Source organism: Meriones unguiculatus, chromosome 9 (assembly GCF_030254825.1).
Source record: "Meriones unguiculatus strain TT.TT164.6M chromosome 9, Bangor_MerUng_6.1, whole genome shotgun sequence".
NCBI classification, from domain to species: Eukaryota; Metazoa; Chordata; class Mammalia; order Rodentia; family Muridae; genus Meriones; species Meriones unguiculatus.
In genome coordinates this window covers 17,930,031-17,940,779 of record NC_083357.1, presented here as the reverse complement: position 1 = coordinate 17,940,779, position 10,749 = coordinate 17,930,031, and positions in this window count along the sequence as shown.

The window sequence follows — 10,749 nt, the reverse complement described above, 5'->3', positions numbered from 1 at the left end:
ATTCTGATCACATCCAGCTGAGTGTAAAGGAAAGCCCTATGGGTTTCCACACAGATATTGGGATACCACTCTTGTTGAATATGCACCTGGAAGGGTTTCAGAGAAGTGCTCAGACACATCAAGTGTTGCTGGTCATCTGGGAGGAACCTGAGCATGTAAATTGGTGCTTGATCTAATAGGTCATAAGGAATACTTTAATAGAGATCACTCAGGGGAAATTGAAAGATGAGCCAAAGCCTCTAAGATGTCTCATCCTTTGCCTTGGGAGTGCTTGACCTACAAAGCCTCCAAAGAAGCATGACTACACTCATCTCGAAAGGGTTATTGTAATTGGCAGTTACCTTTCTACCATGTTTCCAAGGCCAACCATAGGCTCTATGTCTGTGATGATAAATCTCTAACAAGAGAATGCTACTTAGCTTAATTGGTTGTTTAGTTTTAGGGTCAATTTTTCTTTGGTTTGGGTATTTGCTTTGCTTTGGTTTAAGGTTTTGTTATTTGTTATTTCATTTGCTGTTGTCTTTGACTTACTAATTTGCTAAGGCTATACCCTTTATATAATGACTGCCCTTTTTAATCCCCTATTGAGTAAAATAAATGTATTTTTATGAATAAAATTAATATTCAGCTGTTAATTCTTCAGACTCTTCTTAGTCAGATGTGGTGTCACAGTCCTATAACCCCAGAACTCATAGGCAGGGATGGATATCTGCAAGTTACAAGGGTGTTGGGCTACTTAGTGAGTTGCCATCCAGCCAAGGCTACACAGAAAGAATGTTCTTTCAAAGTGGATAGTGTGTCCAATGCTATATATACCTACTTCATTTTAGAAATACTATCCATACTGTATCCTTGTGGTCATATATATAGTTACCCCTATAATATGGTACTCTGTGGATGATCACATAAACCAAATTATTGAGAAACACAGCAGCAAGGCTATAATGCCTCTTAGAAATTTAAATATTTGCTAAGGGACTATAAAAGAAATCAGAAAATTCAGATGTACCTGCCTCTCATTTCCTTGAAATACAGTATCAGTGAGAACTACACAGGAGACAACGAATTCCAAGACATGTTGGGATATGTTTGTTTGTTTTAATTTTTTTGTTTTGTTGTCATGGTTGAATTTTGTGCTGTTGCCTCCTTTTTGTTTCTTGTTTTGGTTTGTTTGTTTGTTTTTCAGTTTATTTCTTGTACATGTATGGATGTTTTGCATACTGTAGAACAGCATGCCCTATGGATACAGTTTTCCCAGAGGCCACAATAGGGCACTGATTTCCACCTGGAACTGAAGTTATAGAGGATTGTTAGCTGCTCTTTGGGTCCTCTGAGAAACAAATGCTCAAAATGTATGAGCCATCTCTCCAGTGTCTGCATTTGACTTTTGTCCTTCACATTATGCGATTTATTAGATGGATTGGGTCTCACCCAACCAAAGAGAGAAGTTTCTGGAATACTGTAGAGACACATACACAAGGTAGGCATGCTACTGGCTTAGGCTGCCAGGCATCCATGTAGGGCATCCTTGGGTTCAGTATCATGCCTTGGCATCTCTTTTTTCAGGGCTGGAGCAGATCTCTCACATTTCATCCTGGATGACAATGTAGATTAGGCTCAACTGATCAAAGGCACAATTGGGAGGACCCTCTGGGGGTGGAAGTGTGTTAAGGACTCCCTTTTGATGCTCCAGCTAAGCAGTTTTGGGAAGAAGCATTGTACTAGTCAGCATGGATGGAACCTGCAGCAGAGGACATGTGTTTGGTAGAAAGCATGTCTGTGCAAGACTATGAAGGCAGGAGGATGTTTCATACTGCTCTCTCACCACAGCAGATACCAGAGTATATTAGGAAATGTGTTTTTTCCAGGTGAATGTTTTTTTTTTTTTCTTGTGAAGCTTCCCTGGGATGGATCTGACTTCTAAGACTGACCATAAGTGAAAGAATTAATGTGTGGTGTATGTAATACTGTGGGTCCTCACAGGTATGACTTGTGGGTATGACTTGTGCTGTCATACCAAGAGTAAAAAGAATCTACTCTTTGTAAGTGAAGGAAGACATACACATCCATATAGATACAGAGCTCATTCAATTCCATGGCTTAGATGATCAGTTAGTTGATGAGATGGCTCAGCACGTAAAGGTATTTTTTGCTAAGTCCACATACCTGAGTTCTTTCACTGTGATGCACGTGTTTGATGGAGAGAACAACCTCCCACAAATTGTTTTCTGATTTTCATTAGTTGGGGATGGCAAGTCTTTGCCCATAAAAACTAAGACATCTGTTTTCCCAATCTGTGCCTATGATAGAATCTGTCCATCTAATGCACTCATGTAAATAAATTACTATGAGAGATTTCATTTAAGAGATTTCTTATTTTTTTAAACAAAAAAAAAATATTTTTAAGAAGCCATTGAAACAAACAAAAAAAGACCAGCTTCAAAGCAACACCTGATAAACAGGTTAAGGGAATGTGGCCACTGTGAATTTGTAACTGAGCTGATACTGTTATGAGGCCCAAACTTCTCTAAGAAGTCTCATTTACATGCTTGGTGTATTATGTTTTCATAACAGAATTTATAAAATGAAAATATATAAAGTTTATTGATTAGAATAGCTTACAGGCTGTGATTGAATTAATACAGCAAAGATTGGCTATGAATGTCCAGTAGTTGCTCAGTCCATGAGGCTGGATGTCTCAGCTGATCTTCAGAAAATGCTGAAAACCCAAAGAATTAGTCTTTAATGCCAGTGAAGCAATAGACTTGCTAGCAAGATAAGAACAATCAGGCAAAGAGCAAAGGCCTCTTAATTCCTTGTTCTTATATAGGCTTCTAGCAGAAGACAGGGTCAAGATATATCTGCATTTAAGATCTGGATTGAAGGTGTGTCTTCCTACCTCAGTGATTCAGATTCGAAGTAGATTTTCTCACTTTGAATGAAATGGACATCCCTCATGGGTGTAACCTTTATTTCTGGGTTGTAGTTAATTCCACATATAGTCAGTGTGACAACCAAGAACAGCCATCAGAAGACTACTCCTTGTCAAATTGACACACAAGCTTATCTTCTTATGTTGTGATCAATTTCCAAATAAAAATAACAAACAGATTATAATAATGCCTAAAATAATATACCTCTTCCATGTATAATTATAAATGCATTATATATTAACCTGGTCATAATTATACTTAACATGCTGTAATTATCTCTTGTGCATCCTCAAAAACACTATAAATTTAGAAGAAGTGATAATGTCCCTTGAGGGGCATTCTTTTACTTCCTTAAACTTGAGCTGAATATTATAGCCATTGATATTATCTCAATTGGTATTATATTACATGTTAAAGAAATTGAGGAAAGAAACCCCAAATATCTGTACAAATGCACTCTTAACAAAATAAAACAGAAACCTTCATGTCAATTATAATCCTCTCTCTGCAACTGGTTATGTGGCTTTAAGAGACACTTATTAGTACCTTCCTCCACTACCCTTTATTTATTTCCTTCTTTCATTACAGGCATGTCAGCAGATCTTGGCTCTTTTCCTGGAGGAGTGACCAAACTGTCATTCATGATGGGTCTCTGCCCTTTGTTATTCTGTTGTAGTTTCCTATTGACTAACAGGACAAAGGTTTCTCCATCTTGTATCAGCTGAAGCCATCTTTGGCTCCTGTCCCCTGCCCTAAAAAGTCTTGTGACAAAGCACTCAACTCTGCTGTAGAAATTCAGGGTCAAAACATTCCAGCTGACCTCATGTTCTTGGCCCTTCTTAAACTGCTTTCTTGCTTCCCCCTGCATATGTCAACCAGGGTCTAGTTTTTGTGTTTGTGTGTGTGTTTGGTCATTTTCTTTACAAAACAATACCTGTAACACACACTTAGGGATGCTCTGAAAGAAGTGTTTCTTTCTATTGCCCCCATCTTTCATAAGATTCTCTGCACTCTGCCCAAAGTTTGGGTATGAATCTCAGGATATGTTTTGATACCCTGTTGGGTAGAGTCTTTCAGAGGCCCTCTGCCATAAGCTCCTGTCCTATTTCCTGTTTTCTCCCTCTTCCAATGTCTGTCTCCCTCCACAAGGAGAGCAACAGAACCAAAATATCTGGGCACAGTGGTCTTTTCTGAGACTGATACTCCAACAAAGACCATTCCGGGAAATAACCTAGAATCCCTGCATAGAAATACCCATGGCTGCTCAGTGTTCAAGAGGCTTCCCCCAAAATAAGGACAGGGACAGTCTCTGACCCATGAACTCATGGATCACCTCTTTAATCAGCTCCACCTGAGGGGGAAGCAGCCTTACCAGTCCACAGAGGAAGACAAAGAAGCCAGTCCAGATGAGACCTGATAGACTAGGGTCACATGGAAGGGGAAGAGGAGCTCCTTTATCATTGGACTGAGGGAGAGGCATAAGAGAAAAAGAAGGGAGGATGGGATTAGGAAGGGATGGGGGAGAAGCTACAGCTGGGATATAAAGTGAATAAACTATAACAAATATAAATAAAATTAAAATTAAAAAAGAAGTGTTTTTGTCCAGGCTTTGTTCATGTCTTCAGGCCTTTACCTGGCAACATTTGGAGGCTGCAGGGAGGTATTTCTTGAGACCCTGAGCATTTTGAACAACATCAAGGCCTTGTGAGCTGTGACCCTGGCAGGTGCAGACATATTAGGAAATATAAAATCTGAGTTCTTACCAGGCCCCAAGAGGGAGGAATTCAGCATTGGTCCAGACTCCTAAGATACCACTGTTTAAATTTCCTGAAGGGAGAGTCATCTGGTCTCTCTCCTGTGGAGGTAAATCTGTTTGGACACACAAGAAAGGTCACCTGTGAAATCTATCAAAAAAATCATCCATTTTCTTTAGATTTTCCAATTTTTTGCAATATAGGTAAGACCTATATTCAAGGAAAGACCTAATGTTATTAGTGGCTATTGTGAAGGGTGTTGTTTCCCTAATTTCTTTGTTGGCCCTTTTTTCTTTGGTATACAGGAGGGCTTCTAATTTTTTTGAGTTGATTTTGTATCCTGACAATTTGCTGAAGATGTTTATCAGCTGAAGGAGTTCTCTGGTTGAATTTTTGAGGTCGTTCACATATACTATGATATCATCTGTGAATAGTGACCCTTTGACCTCTTCCTTTCCGAGTTGTATCCCCTTGATCTCCTTTAGTTCTCTTATTGCTTTAGGTAGGACTTCAAGTACTGTGTTGAATATATATGGAGAGAGTGGGCAGCCTTGTCTTGTCTCTAGTTTCAGTGGGATTGATTTAAGTTTCTCTCCATTAAGTTTGATGTTGACTATAGGCTTGCTGTATAATGCCTTTAATATGTTTAGGTATGTGCCTTGTATCCCTGATCTCTCCAAGATTTTAAACATGAATGGGTATTGGACTTTGTCAATTGCTTTTTTGGCATCTAAGGAGATGATCATGTGTTTTTTTTTTTCCTTCAGTTTGTTTATGTGGTGGATTACATTGATGGATTTCCGTATGTTGAACCACCCTTGCATGCTTGGGATGAAGCCTACTTGGTCATAGTGGATGATATCTTTGATGTATTCTTGGATTCAATTTGTAAGTATTTTATTGAGTATTTTTGCATCAATGTTCATAAGAGAGATAGGTCTGAAGTTCTCTTTTTGTGGGGTCTTTGTGTGGTTTAGGTTATCAAGGTGACTGTGGCTTCATAGAATGAGTTTGGTAATATTCCTTCTGTTTCTATTTTGTGGAATGGTTTGGAGAGAATTGGAGTTAGCACTTCTTTGAAGGTCTGGTAGAATTCTGCATTCAAACCATCTGGCCCAGGGCTTTTTTTAGAAGGGAGACTGTTGCTGACTACTTCTATTTCCTTAGGGCATATAGGACTATTCAATCTTTCTACCTGATCTTGACTTAATTTTGGTAGATGGACTCTATCAAGAAAATTGACCATTTTGTTTTGATTCATTTTGTTTTGATTTTAGAATTTTGTGGCATGTAGGCTTTTGTAGTACGAACTAATGAATATTTGGATATCCTCAGTTTTGTAGTGATGTCCCCCTTTCATTTCTGATTTTGCTGATTTAGTTTCTCTCTGCCTTAGTTAGTGTGGCTAAAGGTTTGTCTATCTTGTTGATTTTCTCAAAGAACCAGCTCTTGCTTTCATTGATTTTTTTAAAATTGTTTTATTTGTTTCTAATTGATTGATTTCTGCCCTGAGTTTGAGTATTTCTAGCCACCTGCTCATCTTGGGTATATTTGCTTCTTCTTTTTTTTTTTTTTTTCCCCTAGGGCTTTTTCTAGTTGGGCCATTAAGTTGTTTGTATGAGATGTCAGAAATTTCTTTTTGAAGGCACTTAGTGCTATGAATTTTTCTCTGAGCTCTGTCCTATAAATTAAGGAAACTTGTACCTTCATTTTCATTGAATTCATTTTCATGAATTCATTTCATTGAATTCATCGAATTTCATTGAATTGAAGTCTTTAATTTCTTTATTTCTTCCTTAGCTCAGCTGTCATTGAGCAGGAAGTTTGTCAGTTTCCATGTGCTTGTAGGCTTTTTTCTATTTCCATTGTTGGTGAGGTCCAGCTTTAATCCATGGTGGTTGGGGATTATTTCAATCTTCTTGTATCTGTTGAGACTTGATTTGTGACCAACTACATGGTCTATTTTGGAGACGGTTCCATGAGGTGCTGAAAAGAAGGTATATTCTTTTGAGTTTTGGGGGAAAGTTCTGTAGACATCTATTAGGTCCATTTCATTTAGGATCTCTATAAGTGCCTTTATTTCCCTATTTGGCTTCTGTTTAGATGATCTGTCCCTTGGTGAAAGTGGGGTGTTGAAGTCTCCCACTATTAAGGTGTTGGGTTCCATGTGTGATTTAAGTTTTTTTTATCTCTATTTTTTTTTACCAAATTTTCTACTTTTAATAATGTTATGTAATTCATTCAGAAATCACTTAAACAACAGTAATTGACATATGAGGAGTTATAGAAAAAATATTCATCATCATGCAAAGTCAACATGCTACATACATTTTTGGGTATATTGATGGATTAAGAATTAAATTTTCTGATGCAGATATATTCTAAAATATCATAATTGAATTACAAGTATTTTAATTTTTTGCAGCATTCATATATAGTTTATTTTTACCTCAAATAGGTCCCTTCTTTGTCTTAATTCCCTCAACACACATTAAAGTGTGTTCATTTTTCATTTTCTTAGGTTACGGAGATTCTATTTTTTTTTTTTCAATGCAGTTTATTCAGGAACCTTGAACAATCCTCGGACCCTGGGGAAAGCCAGCCCACAGCTTAGATAGCCTCTGGGTAGCCAACCCAGGCATGCCACATGGGCAATGCAGATAGGTCCACATACATGGAAGCAAGCCAGATCCTCAGCCTTAGCCAAATGTGGAATTGTTCGTGACAGAGAGCACTCACCATCGGGAAGGTGGAAGGCGGAAACCAGCTCCATCTTTAAGGCATAGCATTCCGCAGCTCTCTACAGTTCCCCCTTTTTGTTTTAGACGCATCAGGCAAGAGTAGAGGTCTGATCTCTGATATTAGAAATAAATTGGGACTTTGTACCGATGTTCATTTAGGTGTCATCCACCCAAAGAGCATCAGACCCGTCCAATACCTTTTTCTCAGAGGCGGGACCTGGGGCATCAACCCGCATGCAACCAGACATGCTCTTTTCTGGGTCCAAAGCGGCTGACCCTGAGTGCAGTGCTTAGCCTCGCATCCTGAGCATAACATTTTAGCTTTTCATGGTATCTAACCATGCTTGGGGACAATGTCCTGCTTCAATGGCTGTAAAGGCCTGAATGATCATGGCTGCATCACACTGTTGTGAGACTCTAATCTTGCATATACACCATAGGCAAACCAAGGAGACCAACACCAGAAGGCCTGCTAACGCTCCCATGCCCGCCCATTCCTTCAGATGATTCATGGCTGCAGCAGTCCATGATGATAATCCTGTGGCTAGTCCTGCGTCCACTCTGGTAGAATTTACTGTGACAATGGCCACTCTCAGCTGCTCCATGGTAGTATCGAATTCTCCAGTCCAATTACCTAAAATATAGCTCGACAATTGTTTAGACAGATTTGCAGCACAGGAAAAATTCTCATGTTATATGCTAGTGACTCAAAGTCCAGCATATTTTCATTGACAGCCAAGTTGAGCAATTTGCCATAGGGTATCAATTTGCTCCTGCACGAGGTCAATCCTCTGATTGAACACCATCAAGCTTCCTTTTAGTTGAGCATTAATTCCTTTATGTACAACTAAGGCATGAATTACATTGGCTAAATGATTGTTCAGGGTCTGAGCAGTCTGCCCAGTATGACTCATGGCTAATGCCCCGGTGGTAGCTCCAACAGCCGCCAATGAGATGGTAGTAACAATGGTGGCTGTAGTTCCAAGATCCCTTTTCTGTCTGAAGAGAGTCATAGCATGAGGGGCATCAACGGGCACAGGCACCCAGAGAGGCATGCGAGTAACCAGGGCATACCTAAATTCACTGGCATTCCAGCATTGGGCAAAAAAGCAAGTATTACCACAATTACTTGGCTCTATCTGGCTAATAATGAATAAAAATGGGGGATATAGACAAACAGGTGTGGGCTTATAGGAAATATTATGAGAAGCCTTAACCCCCTCGTTGGAACATCCTGCGTCAGTTCTAGAACTAGTAGTGGTGGTGTCCGAGGTCTGGGTAGCTTCAGGAGACCATTGCCTCCAGGGGCGAGACATGCTCCATGCCAATTGACTAACTCCATGTTTTCCTCCACTTTTGAAAGTCATTTAAGGTTCTTAAATTATTTTTCCCTTTTTTTTAAATTTTTCATCAATTACACTTTATTCATTCTGCATCCCCCCATAAGCCCCTCCCTCCTCCCCTCCCAATCTCACCCTCCCTCCTCCCTCTGCTTGCATGCCACTCCCCAAGTCCACTGATAGGGGAGGTTCTGCTCTCCTTTCTGATCTTAGTCTGTCAGTTCACATCAAAAGTGGCTGCATTGTCCTCTACTATGGCCTGGTAAGGCTGCTCCCCCCAAGAGGGAGGTGATCAAAGAGCAGGCCAATCAGATTATGTCAGAGGCAGTCCCTCTCCACATTACTATGTAACCCAATTGGACTCTGAACTGCCCTGGGCTACATCTGTGCAGGGGTTCTGGGTTATCTCCATGAATAGTCCTTGGTTGGAGTATGAGTCTCTGGGAAGTTCCCTGTGTTCAAATTTTCTTGTTTTGTTGCTCTCCTTGTGGAGACTCTGTCCTCTCCAGCCCTTACTATTTCCCAGTTCTTACCTAAAATTCCATTCACTCTGCCCAACAGTTGCCCATCAGGCTCAGCATCTGCTTTGATAATCTGAAGGGCAGAGGCTTTCAGAGGCCCTCTGTGGTAGGTTCCTAGGTTGTTTCCTGTTTTCTTCTTCTTCTGATGTCCATCCTCTTTGCCTTTCCGGATGGGGATTGGACATTTTAGTTAGGGTCCTCTCTCTTGCTTAGTATGTTTAGATGTACAGATTTTAGTGGGTATGTTCTATGCTGTATGTCTATATGAGTGAGTATATACTGTGTGTGTCTTTTTGCTTCTGGGACAATACACTCAGGATGATCCTTTCCAGGTCCCACCAATTACCTGCAAATTTCATGATTTCCTTATTTTTCATTGCTGAGTAATACTCCATTGTATAAATGTACCACAATTTCTGCATCCATTCTTCAGTTGAGGGGCATCTGGGCTGTTTCCAGCTTCTGGTTATTACAAATAAAGCTGCTACAAACATGGTTGAGCAAATGTCCTTTTTGTGTACTTGAGCCTCTTTTGGATATATGCCCAATAGTGGTATGGCTGGATTTGAGGAAGCGCTATTCCTAGTTGTCTGAGAAAGCGCCAGATTGATTTCCAGAGTGGTTGTACAAGTTTACATTCCCACCAGCAGTGGAGAAGGTTTCCCCTTTCTCCACAACCTCTCCAGCATGTGTTGTCACTTGAGTTTTTGATCTTGGCCATTCTCATGGGTGTAAGGTGAAATCTCAGGGTTGTTTTGATTTGCATTTCCCTAATGGCTATTGAGGTTGAGCATTTCTTTAAGTGCTTCTCTGCTATTCGGTATTCCTCTACAGAGAATTCTCTGTTTAGCTCTGTTCCCCATTTTTTAAGTGGATTACTTGGTTTGCTGCTTTTCAGCTTCTTTAGTTCTTTATATATACTTGATATGAGTCCTCTGTCAGATAAAGGGTTGGTGAAGATTCTTTCCCAATCTGTAGGTGGTCGCTTTGTTTTGATGACAGTGTCCTTTGCTTTGCAGAAGCTTTTCAGTTTCATGAGGTCCCATTTATTGACTGTTGCTCTTAGAGCCGGTGCTGTTGGAGTTGTGTTCAGGAAGTTTTCCCCTGTACCAATGAGTTCTAGGGTATTTCCCACTTTTTTTCAAGCCGATTTAATGTGTCTGGTTTTATGTTGAGGTCTTTGATCCACTTGGATTTCAGTTTTGTGCAGGGTGACAAGTATGGAATTATTTTCATTTTTCTACATGTAGACATCCAGTTAGACCAGCACCATTTGTTGAAGATGCTATCTTTTTTCCATTGTATGGTTTTGGCATCTTTGTCAAAGATCAGGTGTCCATAAGTGTGTGGGTTTATTTCTGGGTCCTCTGTTCCGTTCCATTGATCCACCATTCTATTTCTATGCCAGTACCATGCAGTTTTTAAAACTGTTGCTCTATAATACAACTTAAGATCAGGGA